The sequence below is a fragment of the Stegodyphus dumicola genome, chromosome 8 (assembly GCF_044657685.1).
Source record: "Stegodyphus dumicola isolate Sdum_Otavi_A_Nest chromosome 8, ASM4465768v1".
NCBI lineage: Eukaryota > Metazoa > Arthropoda > Arachnida > Araneae > Eresidae > Stegodyphus > Stegodyphus dumicola.
The window spans coordinates 56,058,950-56,078,647 of record NC_140775.1 but is presented as its reverse complement, the minus strand read 5'-3'; the positions used below and the strand labels follow the sequence as shown (position 1 = coordinate 56,078,647).

Here is a 19,698-nt window from a genome sequence, read left to right as displayed (position 1 = left end):
TTATGGCAGAGAGCCCTTGTGTGTGATTTCCCATATTCAAATAACTAGCCAACTAGCCAAAACACGGTATTCGGTTTTCATATTCGTTTTATCGTGTAAAGCATATTAGAACTAGCTATTTGAGGAAATATATTTCTTCGTTGATCTCGTTCTAAAAGAAACTGTCTATTATTCACAGTATACATAAGAACACCCATTAAAACGCCTATCTAGTCGTAAACCGGATCGAATTATACCAATGTTTAGCGGTTCGCTCTATTCGATTAATAGTGGGCCTAAGTGATATAAAAAAAATTATTTAGTAAAAAGAATTAAATAGGCTCGAAATGCTACATATTGTATAAAATTATGAATTATGAATATTGAATGCTGAAGTATTAAGCTAAAGTTAAGCATCATGAGTTCTGAAACTTTGAAGTTCATAAAATTTTACAGTGTTCTTGCCCCAAATCCAAGAAACGTTGTTTGACATGCAGAAATGCCAACCTCTTGTATTATTTCAGAAATGTTTAAGAAAAGAACTTTATATGATCCATTACTGCATCCAAGTTAGTTTGACTGATTTATTGGTCTAGGATTTGTATCTTTCCAAATGGCCTTAAAAGTGAATGAAAAGAAAGAAAACTACCTTTAGAAACTGAGTGGGAAATATTCTGCAAAATTAAAAGCAAACGAATAAAAAATAGAATAGACAAAATCGTTTCAATGCTCAGAATCTGAAAAAAAAATCAGTTCTTTATAGGATTTGGACAAATTCCCTTTACGAAGATAACTTGAATATTGGCTATCTGCTTAAGGAGAAAGATGCATAGTTAGATTTATTAAATGGCTGATATCTGGATCTTTTGCATTCTAAGCATTTTATCAGAGTCAGGTTTTGGTACCTGCAAATAAAATTATATATTCGCATCCTTAGATCTAAACTGCAGGAAATCGTTGCCAAACGCGGAAGTTACGTCATTAATATATTCCGCGTTCTGCAAAGTTAACTCTCTGTAGGGAATATGTGTTAGGTGCAAATAGTTTTGATTCAAAAGCATGTGTAATTTAAACAAATTGTTGTAATAAAAACGTAAAATCAAAACAAATGTGAATTGAAAAGATTTTATTACTGTTTAATAAATACGTGATACAATTATTTTTTTTTAGAAAACTGGTGATTTTTCTTCAGGACAATAGCTGATGAAAGTGTTTCGAATTTTCGCGTAATATGAAACGCAGAATTTTTATGCCTCTCATAATACACTGTTTTCTTTCATCTAAACAATTAATCTCCATTGCAAAATCTAGCAGTTCCTGTGCCCTTTTTAACGACTCGTTTAACATTTTGAAAGTTAAATTCGTTTCATCTTCTTCTTCGTTATTTCTTGTTTTTATTGTCGACTGGTGTTATAAAATCATCCAGTTCCTTATTCGCCATTTCTTAGTTAATTCTTTTAGATTCCTCTATATCTGAAAATCCTTTGCTGTCAACTGATTTTGCTACTATTTCTTTGGCTTCATTTTAAGCAGAAGGAAATCCTTTAATATTGTCGCTAACTTTTGTTCAGAACTGATGAAAACAAGCTTTGAGTATTGATGAATGAAATTCTAGCTTTGGACAAAGATGAATCTTTAACAGTTTGAAACAGATAATTACCAATTAAAAATTAGAATTGCATTCATCATTACAGACAATAGCAGGTAAGCTGGTAAATTTCGTAATGAATGTTCTCAAATTTATTACAACTGTTGAATCGACCGTGAATATTAAAAGCAATAACTCAAATATGCAAGTAAGACCTCAGTTTATAAGTGGTATGTGTGCGAAATAATGATAATTGTGCGGAAAACTACGATGGCCCTATGGAAACGAATCAAAATAAAATAACACTGTGAAACCAAGCTAGAGACTGGTGTCGATGTTTCCATACATTTCTGTACATACATACATGTATTCCCAAGCGGGTGAACTGGAATGGGCAGCCTCTTTAACTAATAGCTACATTCTCTTTACAAAAAATATTTCCTATAAGCTTCAGTATGTCGTGAAATACGTGGTATAATCTTCAGTGACGCTTGTCTCTGTTATGAACAAAAACCGGGTTAGTAAAATTTCTCGTACCGGTAGCGCACAGTTCAGAGTAAGGAGAAGCTTCGGCGGCATTAAGTGTAACGAACAGTGTTAAAGTTTAATAATAAAATTAAACACAGAAGAAAGCACGTCCAAGTAATACACTGTAAATCTCAGTAAATCACACAAAAATTAAGGAGCAACACTATTTTTAAAAGTTAAAAACTCAAAATTACACAGAAAACCATATCTTATAAATCAGTGGTATTCAATCTTTAAGTTTTTGCGATCCCCCAAAATGAAAAAGAGCCAATTAGAATTCGACCCTTAGTTATATACCATCAAATTAGACTTTTAAGGACATCCACCTTGAGAAACTTACTATAAATTTTCGTGACCCATACTTTGGATTCGATTATTCAATTATGGCAAAGCACACGAGGGTTACATAACTAAAGTGATGGATACCTTCTTGGAGGATTTTCTAAGGGAAACTGACTCGTATACACGTTACACATGGGGAAAACCACGAAAGCGCCCATGCAGCCAGCTCGTTCCCGGGATTCGAACCTCGTTATCGAACTACCAGCATTCAGCATCTTTACCGCTCGGCCGCTGGTAGACCTCCCATACTTTCGTCACCGCTACTCTTTCCTGGTACATCTGCTTGAGAATGGAAGCAAAAGAAGTTTCGTCAAGCAAAAATGTAAAAGACTGAAAGCATGACACACACACAAAACATACTGAGAAAGATGTTTAATACAGGTAAAAATCATAAAATGTTCTTTCTGCTTTCATTATGCCCTCATCTTACGAAGATGATAGTGCAGTCATTGACTGCTGATAAAAGAGCATTTTCTTTTACAAAATAATATAAAAAATAGACTAATATCGAAATTTGTATCGTAATGTTAGAATTGATATTTTATTTGAGCAACGTATGAAATATTTACGGAACTTGCAGATATTTCTAAAGGGCAAAATGAAATCTCTTTTAATTTTTAAGGACGGACTAGCCATTTTCAAGTAAAGAAAGCTCTATTTGCGGAAAGAAATCGATACGTTTTATGTTTGCTCCAAGAAGACAGGTAGACATTCCATGTACAAATATATATGCACTTGAAAAAATGAGACATTTCCAGAAAATACTTCTCTAGTAACTGTAAAATCTAAATCACAAAATAAGCTCTCCAAAAAGCTTTTCTCGTAAGCAAATTGAAAATTGTGCAAAATAGAGTTTATGAAATATTTATATCCGTTTGAATGAATCTGAAACAACCAGTGCTTGAAAACTGTTCTGGGAAATGCAGTCGAATGATACTGATCAGAGCGAATTCAATTACTAAATTCGTTTACAAAAGATGGCTGCCATCATAAATAAAGAGTAGCTTGATGCGTTGAAATATTTGAAAGTTGAAAATATTAATTTCTGTTTCATACAGAAGAAGAAAATGTAAATTAGATCTGAAACTGAAATGTTTCGTGTTAGAATGAGGTGTTTATAGTAGGTCAGTAGAAGAATTACTATCTGGAAATAAAGCAGGCTCCCTAAACATCTTAAAAAATATAACAAATTATTAAATTAATTTAAATTAAAATTCGATGTGTTCTATTATATGATACCATAAATTCGTAAGGTAATTTATTATATTATCTAAAAAATATGACAAAAATATCTACGAATTTTGAAAGGTTTCAACAAAGAATCCTACGATGGTTTCGAGTTCTAAATATAAAATGAATTATGAAAATAATACATACCATCATATAGCATGTGATGTTCCAATATAGAGTGTCTAATAATTAGTTTTATTAAGTTAAACTGTTCGTTAGATATTGAAACGTGTTTTATTCTGCATGATCATTAGAAACTCATAAAATTTTTTTCTGTCGCAAATGAAGTAATAGCAAGAGATACAAGTATATAGGAGAAAACACATTATGTGTCTATTTCACAGGTATTAAACCGGAATGGGTAATAATGTAACTTTCGGTTCGTGCACGGAAAGTAGCCTCCTTCTAGACCAAGCATAATGCATTTACGAAACCTGGTAGAATTTTTCCTCGAACCGAGACTCATCAGCCAAGCAACATTACGGAGGATATTAAATGGATGGTATTTCAAAAGCGCTTTCGAAAATCAGTTAAAAATCCTGGCAAATAATTGGAGATGCTACATTCAACAGTTCACGCTGTACTGCAGAAAGTGTATGCTAGTGTATGGTTACAAGCGCAATAACTGCGTGCTGTTCTACCCACTAAACAGACTACAACAAGTAGCCTTTGCTATGAAAATGTTACTGCTAAGACCAGGATGAAGATTTCCTACGACATGCGCGTCTCAGTGTAATGACAATAATCCACACTTGTGCTTTGTTGAAATATCAAAAGTAAGGGGATGGGGATCAGATGCGCCATGTGTTACACGCGAGATCGAAGAAGATAGCTCTAAGATCAATGCCGAATACAGACTAAGGCACAGTTGCATTATTGGCTAGGGTTTCTTCTGTCTGTTCACAAGTACTGGCAATATGTACCTCGATATGCTCATCAATTTAGGGTGCCAAAACGTGAGAATCTTAAACCTGAAAACTTTTTCCATCAGGACGGCGCTTTCCCGCGTTGGGCATCAGCAGTCCATGAATTCCTCCATGCTATATTATAGATCTTTTTTTGTTTTCTTAAATACTTCTTTTTGCGATTTTTTGAGCTTTGTATTTAATCACAGTATGTGCGAAGGCATGATGCCATATCATAAAGATTTATTCAACGATGTTTTAAAATAGAGGAATTTCGATCTTGTTCTTCTCTCCCCGTATGACATCTTGTATTCCGTTTTCTTCTCGATGCCTGCATATCTTTCATTTCACCTGGAACCGTTCTTAGTGGCTAAATACGTAACTTGGTTATTAACATTTTCCCCTAATCCATGCGTTTTTTACTTAAACACGTTATGTTACACTAGTTAATGGTATGTTTTTGTTTTCATGATTTGAAAACCAGAGACTTTTATGTCATGTTTTGCTACCGCTTTTCTCCCAGAAATACAGGAGCGGCTTCCAGTGAGTTCCAGAGGATTTTATGTTATTTATTTTTAAGGAAAATTTAACAAAGTGAATCTACTTTTGAGACGATTAAGGAAAGTTTTTATTGGATAACTCTCAAGCATATTCAACGTTACTGCTGAATCAATATTTCTTCTTCTAAGAATACGTAGTAGCATTTTTGCATTATTCAGATTTATTCAATTAATACTTCAAAATAAATAATAATCAAAAGTATCGCAAAATAAAGTACATAAAGATGACAGTTTACATGTTTCTGAAGTAAATAAACCAATCATAATAGTTTAAGTTCACACTGACAATAATCTATTTTTTCCTGATCTCTTTATTGACCCAAACAGTTGTATCATAATCTTAAAATTACAGTTACAAGCTTATACAGAATTTATTAAGGATATTATTTTTAACTATTCTTGATTTGTGTGTTGGTCAAGATGAAATAGTATGTAGTTAAGTAAAATGTTTTTTAATCCTATGCGTGAATTTTTATTTTCATTTTTAAAGTCAAAAATACATTAGAATTAATATCAAATAAAACAGAAAAATACTAAAAAAAAATTTAACTACGTTTTTATTCAATTTTTGAAAAATATTAATTACGTTACAAACATTATGATAGGCAAACGCGCAATAACAATTTTATGTAATAATACAAACCTTATAAACTTGTTCAAGCAATTTTAAAACTTTGATTACATGACAATAACAACAAACACAAAATCGAAAATTCGTCTGATGATTCGTCGACAAATGATGAATACATCCTACACATCAACTCGCAATAATGACCGCTACACCGCTAGTGATACCACCACACTGAAACTTTCAAAATTATGTACGTAAACAGTATGTATCCAATTGGGTACCCTATGCAGTTAGAATTTCTAAGGGAAACTCGTTCATATTCATGCGATACATGAAGATAACCTTAAAAATCCAGTGCAAATGGCCAATTAAGTCACTGGAACTAGAATCGAGGGCCGCCCAGAGGGGATAGTGAGATAGTAGTTAGTGACTCTGACTACCGCAGAAAGGCCCAGGTTCGAATCCCGGAGAAGGCATGGATGATTTTTAATGTAATGGTCTTTGCGTCATATGGGCACTCTAAATATAGGGTGAGCCGAAAGTCCTCTCGTGTGGTTTGGTGGTAGGGGAAAGGGACACCCCTGTATCCCATCCGCGGTGCTCTTCCTCAAAATTGGAGTGGGAGTAGAAGTTTAACCTCCTTCAGGCTCTGTCAACCATTCTTCCATGAAATATGGATTCGACAACAAAGAAACTGGAACCAAGAATGAATTATGTACCTAAATGTGATAAAAACCAAGAGCGAATTACCAGTCAGAAATACATTCATAAGAGTTATATTAGGAGAACTTAATTCTAAATATTCCGCGGCATTTAAACACTTGACAAGTTGTGGTATGTTTAAAAGCAAAGTCTTCAACTGCAAAATATAGGGCTCATCTGTGACTACAGTATCTGAGGCACACCGCGCGCTAGAGAGACACACCCAGACTTACAAAGTCCATACAAAGTTGTAATATCCAGCTGCCCAGAAGGTGTCTAAAAACATCCAGCGATCACACAGCCCGAGACAGACTTGACAAGACCATTTCGAATCTCTGCCGCCGCTGAACAGACCACCGTAAAAATGATCGTTACAGTCCTGCGAAGGCAGCTAATCTCACACACTGCACACTACTGTCCACTTCCACGATACGGAAAGAGCGAGTGACTAGTTCGGGAGGGATTTGAGCACTCAGAAATATAAACTTATAAACTTATTCGCTTTGTTTTAGTTTGTTTCTTTTTCTTTTTTGGCTTTTTTTAAAATTCTAATGTAACGATCTTTCACAGAAGAATAATACGCTTTGATAAAACTTTAATGTTGCAAGATAAATACCATAAACCTAGATACTTGTTTTCAGAAATTTAATGTTCATGAAGTCAGTCGGAACCTATACTTTTATATGCTATTTGTCATAAGACAAAGATTTAGTAAAAGAGTATTATTAGAAGACATTTATTTTTATACAAAACATGACGAATAAGGTAACATAAGTTTTATAGAAATCAAGAGAGCAATAAAGTTCTTTAAAAATTTCCTTTATCACATTTGACTGGAAAAGGCCACTGAATAAATTAAAAATGAGTGTAAGAATAGTGTTACGGATTTAGTATTTAAATAGCTAATGTTAGTTGAATTATAAATTAAATTGTTTTATTCCCCGTGCAGTGTAGCACGTGACGAATATTAAAGGAAAACTAAGCCGGAAAATTAAAAATACAAGAGCACGTACATTTAACATTTAATAAATAAATAAATATCTCCTTTTGATTTCGAGAAAGTTCCAGAAAGTTCTCGCGTGCACTTTAAAAGCTCATATAAAAAGGAGGAAAACCTCTCAATTCGGTCATGAGGGAGAGAGTCAAAATAGAATAAAGTATTTTGATGTTGATTTAACGTATTTGCGTCCTACTGATTATTATTGAGTTTTCCATTGTGTCTCTGAGCGTGAAGGTGCTCTGTCACCTCGCTCTTGCATTTTGATTACTTTGCGTTTTACTATCTGATTTTACTTGTACTAAAAATAAATAAATAAATAAAAAGATTGGCATTCGTTGAACTATGTTCATCAGTTTGCCGTAAAAAGGCCTTGCGACGTACTGTTTTATTTTCACAAATGGATCGATTTTTCGACTTCATAGGTTCGGAAATCACGAACCTACAGATGATTCAGAAGATAGAGGCTATCTGACTGAAAGAGAAGCTCGTGACCTGGTCCTGTTCTGCAAATTTAGGGCGCTTGCCAATGATGAATGCAGACCACTAAAAGATGACAAACCAGAGGATGGTTCTAATGATTCTCCTGCAACTGCTGCGGTTCCCCCATCAGCAAACAGCATGAAAAATGATTTTCCTCCCCGTCATATTATTAAAGCTAATGTCAGAAGAACGGAGAGCCCAGGAAAGTCTGAAGAAGATTTTACGAAATATAAAGCACTAGATTCCAGTTCGGACTCTGACGACTGCGCTCCCAGAGGAGATACCACCCGGAGACCCCGAAAGCAACCAATCAGAAAGCCGGCACCACTCCAAGCAGCCGCAACGAACCCTAATTCGCCCATAGATGATCCCAGCATTGCTGAACCAGAATCCATGGAAACAGCACCCATTAATGATGGAAAAATAGATGAAATTCCACCGGAATCAGTAAATCCTAACAAGAATGGCGGACGGCTTCCGCCCTTCATTGTAAGAGATACCAACTTCAACTGGAATAAAGCTAGAGCGCTCTTAAAGAAACATGGACTGTACTCTGAAAGTGACTACTTCGGTCAGCATATCCAGGACGGATTCAAGATATTGGTAAAAATGCCAACTATTTTTAAACAAATCCAGAAAATTCTGAAAGATGAAAAGGTGAGTTTCCACTTTTTTCAGCTACCTGCATCTAAAAATTTAAAAGTAGCAATCCGGCATTTACCGGCTTACATAGAACTTTAATGAAATTGCTGAAGAATTAGTCGCCAAAAATTATGACGTCATCTGTGTCAAAAAATTGAAAAGACGAAGAAATGCTGATGTAATCAACCTCCCCCTCTTTCTCATTACTCTTAAGAGAAATGACAAAAATATGCGAATCCATCAAGAATCTTTCCTTATGGGAATGAAAATCAAAGTTGAGGATTACAAGGGCAGAGCGGGACCCTTGCAATGTTATCGCTGCCAAGGGTTCCACCACTCGCAAGCGAACTGCAATCACGAGCCGCGTTGTGTTTGTTGCGCTGAGGCGCACGAAACTTTCAATTGTTGAAAGGATAAATCTGAGCCTCCGAAATGTGCCAACTGTTTTCAAGTTGGACACACAGCCAACTATAGAGGATGTGAGAAATTTCCACAGCAGAAAGTGACTCCCAAAGCTAAAACGTTCAATGAACGTATAGTGACGAATAAATCATATGCTCAGGCATTAACTACGGGACTCGCTCCGGAAGCTATGAAAATGATGACAGAGGCCAAACAAATGTTCCAACAACTAAGTATGTTGGTCACCTTCATTAAGGAATCTGGAATTCCTTTTCTGTGCAAGACATTAATTGATGAAAACTCAACTACACATCAGGAACGAAATCCGGACTCCCAAATTCATGGATAATTACACCAGACGGCTGACAACTATCCGTTTCGTTTTCTGGAACGCCAATGGCCTCCATAATCGAATTGGTGAATTCGAACAATTTTGTATTGATCACGATATTGACAGTGGCATGATAACTGAGACTCATGCGAAACCATGCCATCGTCTCAAAGTTCCGAACTATGTTTCATACAAATGTGACCATAATTAGTGTAATTAGTGACTTAATTAGTGTCTATTAAATAATGATCACGATAGTATCTACATTCAGTGACACCAAACTCAAGCAGCAAGCGTCTGAGCCTCATCTTAGTTTACGAGCTCTTCTTCCCGTGCCTTGTGTTTATCTCCTGCCGTACTTGGACTAATATGCATATGTAAATAATTTAGAAGACTGATTTATATAATTAATTTTACTATTTCTACTTTCATATATGTTTTGTACTGTATTTTATTGCAATTTTAGCGAGGTATTCCTCAGAAGACTCGCAACCAATGATAAGTCAGCTTGCAGCCCACGTGACAACTGGTCACGCCCCTTCGCCATTAGCTCCTGCCCTTCTGGACTCACACTTCGAACGTATTCTCTTTTCAGCGCCCAAAAAGCAAACATCTGATGACAGCCAGAACACATCAAGCAGAATGCTTGATAATCTCGGCATAAGTGTAACATGGAACTTGGAACAATTCGGTCAATCAGTCAGTTAGTTTGTTGTTGTTTTAAGAGTTTGTTTAGAAAACTGCTCTTGTTGACTGTAGCGAATTCGCGGATTAGCTTTATTTAGCTGTTTTGAATTACGTTCTCTTGAACGTTTGAGTAGTTAAAAATAACTACTGTGAGATATTGTAACACTGAAAGAATATTTGATTAAATTTAAGCACTTTTGTTGTGATAATAACAAAGTTTGTCCACTTTTCATCGGACTTCTGCATTCAATTCAAACGTACCCGTATGTACGCAACAATTTTTGGTGTCAGAAGTGGGGTTTGAATGCCAATAACAAAAGCGATGGAAGAACAATTGAGGCAGCTCATCAGTGCTTTTGCTGCGTTGCAAGAAAAGATGGAAGCTGGCCAAGCATCATTTAAAGAAGAAATGAAAGAAAAGATGGATGCTGGTCAGAAAAAGATGAAAGATTCTGTTAAAGATGAGATGAAATCCCTTAAAGAGGAGATGAAAACCAGTCAGGAAAAGATTGAAGCAGGACAACAAAAGATTGAAACAGGTCAAGAAGAGATCAAAAGAGAAATTACCTGTATAATAGAAAATAAATTTGAGGCTATGGAAGGCAGAATAGACGCAGGTTGAAAACAAAGTTGGGCAAATTGAAGAAAACGTTTCTTCTATCAAAGAACAAATAGAAGAGAGAGTTTCTGCCGTAGAACAACAAATCGATTACAGAGTTTCTTCTGTAAAACATCAAAAAGAAGTTTCTGCTGTGGAGCAACGAATAGAAGGAAGAGTTTCTGCCGTCCAACAACAAATTGATGACAGGGTTTCTGCTGCCGTCGTTGTTGAAGACCTAAAGAAATGCATAGCGATAGCAGGAAACAATTCTGAAGGTTTTAAATTTCTATCTATGCTTGCTCGTCCCATTCTGAAGCTATCTACATATGATGGGAAGACCTCTTGGCAAGTATATGAGACACAATTTTCTATAGTGGCAGAAGCAAATGGATGGGATCCCGAAGCTAAGGCCTGTCATCTTGCCGCTTCTTTGAGAGCAGATGCCGCGGATATCCTTCAGACTCTTCCTGAAAACCAGAGACTTGACTTCGAAGCTCTATCCGGTGCATTGGAGCTGCGCTTTAGTGAGAAATGTTTAAGTCGGATGTAAAAGATTTAAAAAGTGCTCTAGTGTACGCCATGAAAGTCGAGGAAGCCCAGCAAGCAACTCGTACAGATCGCTACCCAGTCAGAGCTGTGCGAGTCCACGAGCCAGTGAATCAATTAATGGCTCGTTTAAATGATTTATCCAGACAAGAAGACGCTTTGATACGGAGTAGCAGTGAGAACAAAATGGCTCTAAGGTCTTGGAGATGTGATTCTGAAGGTCACCTACGATGGAATTGCATAACACCCCGAGGTATGAAAAATAAAACAAATGATTTTACCAGACAAGTCAGTGGCTTGCCACGGAACAGAAGTGAAAAGAAACCAGTTGTAAAGTGCTGGAATTCGGTGTTGAAGGCCACGTGCGAAGGAGCTTCAGAACACCCCGGAGCACGGAAATTGAGACCATTTCTCAGCAACGACGGAGGAAACAAATGAATGACCATATCGAGGAACGGAGGTTGTCAGAGAAAGAAAAACCTTGTTTTAAAGCGCCCAAGATTTCTACAGTGAGTGGCAACAGTAACGGACTGTCCATCAATGGGCACATCGATGGATTTCCTTGCAGTATGATCATTGACACAGGAGCTAATGTTACCATCATTCGGAGAGATTTAGCTCAACAGTTTAAAGATAAACTTATTTGGACGGCATCCTGTGTTACCCTTCGAACTGCATCTGGTCATAAGATTGACATAGCTGGGAAGTGAAACGTGAACATCACGTTTCGAAGTGCCGCCTACCATCACACGGCATATGTGACGAATATTACAGATCTATGCATACTCGGATTGGACTTCTTAAGAAAATACAATTTTTCCTTAGACTTCAAAAACAACAAGCTGTTCTCAGCATCTGAGGATATGACTATCCATTCTCAAAAGAGATCATCGCCTGGAAACGCCGACTTCTCATGTAAAAGGTCCTACTCAGAAAGCTGCCGAAATCATACTATGGTCGGAGAGAAACACCAGACTACCGGCTATTCCCCATCACAGATGCTCTTCGGTCGTGACCTTCGTTTGCCTTGTGATCTCTTGTTTGGTCGTCCTCCAGACGCTCCTTCATCGCCTGAGAAATATATTCAAAATCTCCATGCCCGGTTTGAAGTGATGCACAACTTTGCATGACAGCGAGTCAACTTGGCGACAGAGAAGTTGAAGACCCGTTACGACACAAGAGCTACTAAACATCAATTCCACGAAGGAGACAAGGTGTGGTTGTGGAATCCGACTCGACGGAAGGAACTCTGTCCGAAATTACAGTCACCTTGGGATGGTCCGTACACAGTCCTAAACAGGCTGAATGATATCGTGGTTCAGATCTGTAAGTCTTCGACTAAACCTAAAGTCGTTCATTATCAGAAGTTAGCTCATTACTATGGCCATAATACGTAGTGTAAATAATTGTAAATATTGTAAGACCATGGTCCTTTTTGTTTCTAAAAGTGTATTTAGTATTTGATAGCATTTGATTTGTTTTATTTATTGCATTTATGTTCATGTTGTTTATTATTGTAATGTAATACTTATTATTGCATTTATGCCACAGTTGTAAGTTTGGCTTGTAATGCTTTGCCACAGTTGTAAGTTGTAATGCTTAATATTGCATTTATGGCACAGTTGTAAGTCCAGGGATTGTACTGCCCGGCACGTGCAGTCCTTGGGAAGGGGGCAGTGTTACGGATTTGGTATTTAAATAGGTAATGTTAGTTGAATTATAAATTAAATTGTTTTATTTCCCGTGCAGTATAGCACGTGATGAATATTAAAGGAAAGCTAAGCCAGAAAATTAAAAATACAAAAGCACGTGTATTTAACATTTAATAAAAAATAAATATCTCTTTTTGATTTCGAGAAAGTTCCATAAAGTTCTCGCGTGTACTTTAAAACTCATATAAAAAGGAGGAAAACCTCTCAATTCGGTCAGTCACTTAGTTAGTTTGTTGTTGTTTTAAGAGTTTGTTTAGAAAACTGCTCTTGTTGACAGTAGCGAATTCGCGGATTAGCTTTCTTTAGCTGTTTTGAATTAAGTTCTCTTGAACGTTTGAGTAGTTAAAAGATAACTACTGTGAGATATTGTAATATTGAACGAATATCTGATTAAATTTAAGCATTTTTGTTGTGATAATAATAAAGTGTGTCCATTTGTCATCGGACTTGTGCATTAAATTCAAACGAACCCGTACGTACGCAACAATATGATAAATTTGAAACTTCCATGCAAAAGTATCAGCCCTGTTTACTAGTTCTTTCAAAGCTGTGGCGTCAAGCTTTATTAGATAAAAACATTGACATGAGTTGAGCATTATTCCTTTGTCTAAAGACGTTATATGTTTGCAAGATCTCATAAGTATGTCTTGAGCAACGCATCAGAACACTGAATTTCACTTAGATTTTATTGAGCAGTTAGAAAATATTACAGACTTCACAAGTATGAGGAATAGCTAGAATATGTGTTCACAAATTTCATACCATACATCTGAAAATTGTCATAATAAGTCATACGATGAAGATTGGACGAAAGAGTTAGCGTTGCACTGTAATTGATAATTTTTGTTAAAATGAAACGAGATGTAAAAAGTCTTCTTTTTGGAGCTAAAGTATGATGGCTACAGATTCATGTGGTGGCTCTGCAAATTTGTTCGAATGGAGAGAAGAATGTCAAATGTACCGCTGTAAACATGAATTTAGTAGAAAAGCATTTGCCGTGTGCGATCTAATTTTCGAGTCTTTCAGTTGCTAAAAACTGGATAAAAGTTTACAGAGCAAGCATATAATTCTTTTTTAATTTACCTGTCATGCAAATGAATATTTCATATTGCGTGAAAACAATAATTTCAATAGTTTGATAGACATTTTTGGAAACGCATGAAATAAGAATATTATCAATTGCTGACATCTTTCGTGCGCTAAGATGAAATAAAAAAATCAAGTTACAAGTGATTTTGTAACTATCATGATTTTATTATTGATATAATCATTCATTTTTAACTTTTGGTGTGGCAGACTCAATCTTGCATGATATTTCCTCAGATGCTTTTAAGCACTTTCCGAAGATTATAATGAGGATAATACATTGTGTCTGAATGAAAGAACTTCATTGATTAGTGCCGTTTATTCAAGGACGCATGTTCAGGGAATCGATAATGGCACGTCGCAAAGTGAACATTAGACTCCCATTAAATGCGAACATTTTCTACCTTCTTGTGCAAAGTGAAATGCGTGTCAACTCTTATCAGAAAGTAAAAGAACCACCATCTTTTCATAGCTTGCGTAATTAGTTTGCGTTCTATTAAATTGCTTCAGTAGAATCTCTATTAGATAAGCACACAGAATGAAGATCACTAGCTCTTGGGATCTCGACGCGAAATGTTCGAAAACATTCTAACCGCATAAAAAATGGTGTCCGCCACGCCTTCATTAAATCTACAGGGCATTAATGAGCTAGATTCAATTAGAAAGCGAGTCACGTTTTTATGAGCGTGATTGAGGCTGATTCGCAATTCTAGAGTTAGACTAATCTGCAAAATAGAGGAAAGTAACGTTTAAAATCTGTTTAACCGGGTGGTTATTTTTGTCGAAGCGATTTGTTTCGCTAGTATTTAATAATTAGCGCTTGATGACTTAAAATCTTTATAAATATCGTTTACTCTAAATTCATTACCTTTTTATTTATCTACGTAAGTTGTTCAATAAGAATAATATTACTTTCTGTAAAAATGTACAGATGCTGTTTAGTTATAAACGTATCTAGAGAACAAAATACTCAGTATGAAAAAGATCACCATTTGCATCAAGAAAGGGCAGTCGAATCAACTTTCATTTGCCATATAATACAACGTAGTAAATAATGGTCGACCGTAACGTAGTTGCTTTGAAAAATTTCGATATTTTTAAGTCGCGTTATGCTATTCAGTTTTGCTTTCAAAACGCAAACCATCTACAGAAACTTACGAAGTGCTTCAGTCACCTGTTGTTTATGTTTTCGGTGGTTTTAAAAAAATAAATTGGTGCCAAAATTCTGACAAAAGGGCGTGTATAGTACTTCTGTTATTGTTTTAACATTGATATTGTAGTTACTGACAAAGGGTTATCTTCTGGTGGGAGGAACCTTATAAATAATTCAAGACCACAGTTTCACTAATGTGGAAGATAACGTATATGAAAATTACATGTATGTGTTTCAGCCACACAATTTATCTAAAACTAACGTTTTTTAAATCCCACTCACAAAAAAAAAGAATACGTAAAACTAACATTCTAAAACCAGAAAAGCAACTGTAAAAGCTTCAGGCGAGAATCTGAAAAAGGAACAGTGCTGTAATAATCTTCAGATAATAGCAACGGCAACGGAAACCAGTTACATCATTCCAAGGATAGTAATTCAGAATGACAAAAATGGCAACATATCACATTTATTGGAGTTATGAGTTGTATTCAATTACGATATCAAAGAACCTTTGAATTATTGAGGTCATGATGGAGCAACGGCGAGAAACTCCTTTTCCGTATAAGAGCGAGTAAAAGTCAAATTATATATGTATTTTATGCTACAGCACAAGTTATACCAGTATTTATTAAACAGTCAATGTATCAATATCATTTTAGAGGCATTTTAATATGAATGTGTTACCAAAATATAATTTTCCGCTTTTATGGAATACTTGTATAAAATTATCAATACATTTCACGGTATTTTTGAGTTACTAGTTTAATCAAAGATTTAATGATTAAAAGCAGTTGTCAGTGCTGTTTTTATTAACCAAGCGATCTTATTATTATTTTTCGTAAATGCTCAAGTGCTTTTTTACATTTGATCAAAGACTTAAACTATCTTCAATGTCAAATGGTAAATTCTGTACTTTACTAATAACTGCTCATAACTTTAATGTTGCTACCAATCTGTAGATATTAGCTTTAATGTATTTCACCGTTGTACGTAAGAAGAAACTTCACTTTGCTTTCTCTAATTTCTCACTTGAGCTTCTTACCGTATCTAATCTGAATTCTGTACTACCATTTATAAATTCTTGAGCAGTTTTTGAATTTTGTTCTATCCTGTCTGATTAAGTTGCGTAAGAGTTGGTTTCAGGAGGAGATATAAATTGGCTAAGGTAAAAATGAGGTTAGGGGCATAGTTTGAGTTAACAAATAGGATTTACTTATTCATTAAATCATTATATAATTAACAATTATTTAATTACGTAATTTAACATGTTATGAAATGAATTATCGTTATGATTCTTTTCTTTCGATTTCTTAACTATTAATTTTATATTTGACCAAAAATTTCAGTTGACTGTTTATTTCTAAATATAGCTAATTGTTGTTACTGATACTTGTTATATGACAAGTGTAAACAAGTTGATTAGTGTAAAATAATTCTAAATGCTTATATCTGAATAAAGTTGATTTTTTTGCTTTGGGACATTGGTGAGAGTTATAGTTGACCTGCAATAATGATTAAAAGCAGTTGTCAGTGCTGTTTTTATTAACCAAGCGATCTTATTATTATTTTTCGTAAATGCTCAAGTGCTTTTTTACATTTGATCAAAGACTTAAACTATCTTCAATGTCAAATGGTAAATTCTGTACTTTACTAATAACTGCTCATAACTTTAATGTTGCTACCAATCTGTAGATATTAGCTTTAATGTATTTCACCGTTGTACGTAAGAAGAAACTTCACTTTGCTTTCTCTAATTTCTCACTTGAGCTTCTTACCGTATCTAATCTGAATTCTGTACTACCATTTATAAATTCTTGAGCAGTTTTTGAATTTTGTTCTATCCTGTCTGATTAAGTTGCGTAAGAGTTGGTTTCAGGAGGAGATATAAATTGGCTAAGGTAAAAATGAGGTTAGGGGCATAGTTTGAGTTAACAAATAGGATTTACTTATTCATTAAATCATTATATAATTAACAATTATTTAATTACGTAATTTAACATGTTATGAAATGAATTATCGTTATGATTCTTTTCTTTCGATTTCTTAACTATTAATTTTATATTTGACCAAAAATTTCAGTTGACTGTTTATTTCTAAATATAGCTAATTGTTGTTACTGATACTTGTTATATGACAAGTGTAAACAAGTTGATTAGTGTAAAATAATTCTAAATGCTTATATCTGAATAAAGTTGATTTTTTTGCTTTGGGACATTGGTGAGAGTTATAGTTGACCTGCAATAATGATTAAAAGCAGTTGTCAGTGCTGTTTTTATTAACCAAGCGATCTTATTATTATTTTTCGTAAATGCTCAAGTGCTTTTTTACATTTGATCAAAGACTTAAACTATCTTCAATGTCAAATGGTAAATTCTGTACTTTACTAATAACTGCTCATAACTTTAATGTTGCTACCAATCTGTAGATATTAGCTTTAATGTATTTCACCGTTGTACGTAAGAAGAAACTTCACTTTGCTTTCTCTAATTTCTCACTTGAGCTTCTTACCGTATCTAATCTGAATTCTGTACTACCATTTATAAATTCTTGAGCAGTTTTTGAATTTTGTTCTATCCTGTCTGATTAAGTTGCGTAAGAGTTGGTTTCAGGAGGAGATATAAATTGGCTAAGGTAAAAATGAGGTTAGGGGCATAGTTTGAGTTAACAAATAGGATTTACTTATTCATTAAATCATTATATAATTAACAATTATTTAATTACGTAATTTAACATGTTATGAAATGAATTATCGTTATGATTCTTTTCTTTCGATTTCTTAACTATTAATTTTATATTTGACCAAAAATTTCAGTTGACTGTTTATTTCTAAATATAGCTAATTGTTGTTACTGATACTTGTTATATGACAAGTGTAAACAAGTTGATTAGTGTAAAATAATTCTAAATGCTTATATCTGAATAAAGTTGATTTTTTTGCTTTGGGACATTGGTGAGAGTTATAGTTGACCTGCAATAAGCAGCTTATATTCTCAGTAGCTTTTAAACGCATACGTCGTGGTAATAAAGTTTTTATTTGATTCGTATTTGTGTTACACTTTAATTTGTTACTAGCAATGACTTTCTGATTTGACACAAAACTCTACATAAATTACTTAACAAAACAGTTTAAGCTAAGAGGTTATACTGTATAGAGTATAATCTTAAGTATTTGTTGTACTTAAATTTAAATAAAAAAGATTCTGGTGAAAATGGTTTTTATTTCGCGCTCATAAAGCAGATTTTTTATTTAATTGTATTTGAGGAGATAAAGTTATGAAACATAGCTTTCTTTGAAACTACTCTCGCTTTTCTTTTACGAATTTTAAAACTTAAGCAGCGCATTTCGTTTAAAATCTCTTTTAAATGTTTTCGTACTGCTACGGATATAACATATATTTTTCAAGTTTTAGAAGAAATTTACAGCTCTTTCGTAGAGGTAACATTTTTTTTCATTTATCGGTACAAAACAGTTTACAAAACCAAAATATTATTCTGAAAAATACCTTTAATAACTAAATAGGTAAAAAACTGCAAATCCTCAGAAAGTTCAACTTAATCGTAATGGAAAATTTAAAATTCGTTTAACACTTGAGCACGTTATCGTCTTGCAGCTATGTGATTTATTATTCTAAACATTCATATTAAAAATTTACACGTTTTCACTGTAAATAGTTAGTTACATGATGTTGATTAATTCTATTTTAATTTATAATCAAATTTTAAACAGGAATTATAGGATATGTTTTGCATATTAGTTTATTAAGAGCATTTGTGTCCGCAAATATAATGATTAGTATATAATTGATTTAAAGCAGAAGATCTTAACGATGGAATTAGAATATTGTTCCGAGGCTTCAAAAGCGATTAAAAATTATAAGCGAGGTAAAGATAACATATAAATAAAAATAAATATTTCCTCTTGTAAATAAGACAACTTTCTATCAGTAGTCTCTCTTCCATTTCATACCGTGCTTTGGGATATATTCAGGAAAACTTCTACATCCATTGCATATTAATGATTTTCCTAAGTAGTCCTTTCTTTTGAGATGTAATATGTAATATACATGTACGAAAAAATGCTTGCAGAAATTTACTTTAAATTCGAAATATCCTTTCTCGTTAGTACAGTAATATTGATTTTTTTGTAGAAAGAGTATTTAAATTTATTAAATTATTGTTCCAATTCCATATATATTATGTTTGATCATTAAATATTATTATCATTAAATATATTTTTCAATTGACTTATTAATACCAGGGGTACGTTTATGTAATGAATCGTTTATGAAGTACAAATACATTTTGTGTAATTAAATTTGCACGCAAATATTACTCTCAGGTAGTAGAGGAACATCATGTGCTGCTTTTTAAAAACATCGTAAAATGTGCTGCTTTTTTAGGAAAGCAACGCAATTGAGATTAAAAATGAACTAATTGCAATCCTTTAAACTTACCATAAAACTGTAAATTATTCAAAATACAAATAAAAGGTACTGATCTTGTTCTAGAAATCACAACTAGTATAGAGCATATATGTCTTTCAGCTCGCTTCAGATTTATAGCTTTATGTAAGAGAAGCAACTACACCGATAAGAATGCTCTTTAAAAGTTCGATGTTGGAAACACATTCACACTGGAGATAAACGAAACTAT

The 19,698-nt window shown here is 34.1% G+C and overlaps 1 protein-coding gene across 1 annotated transcript in view; it reads right to left on the bottom strand.

Moving 5' to 3' along the window:
• The window catches only part of LOC118190295 (uncharacterized), a 340,692-nt gene that overhangs the window by 263,147 nt on the left and 57,847 nt on the right, over window positions 1-19,698 (bottom strand). The window lies entirely within an intron of this gene.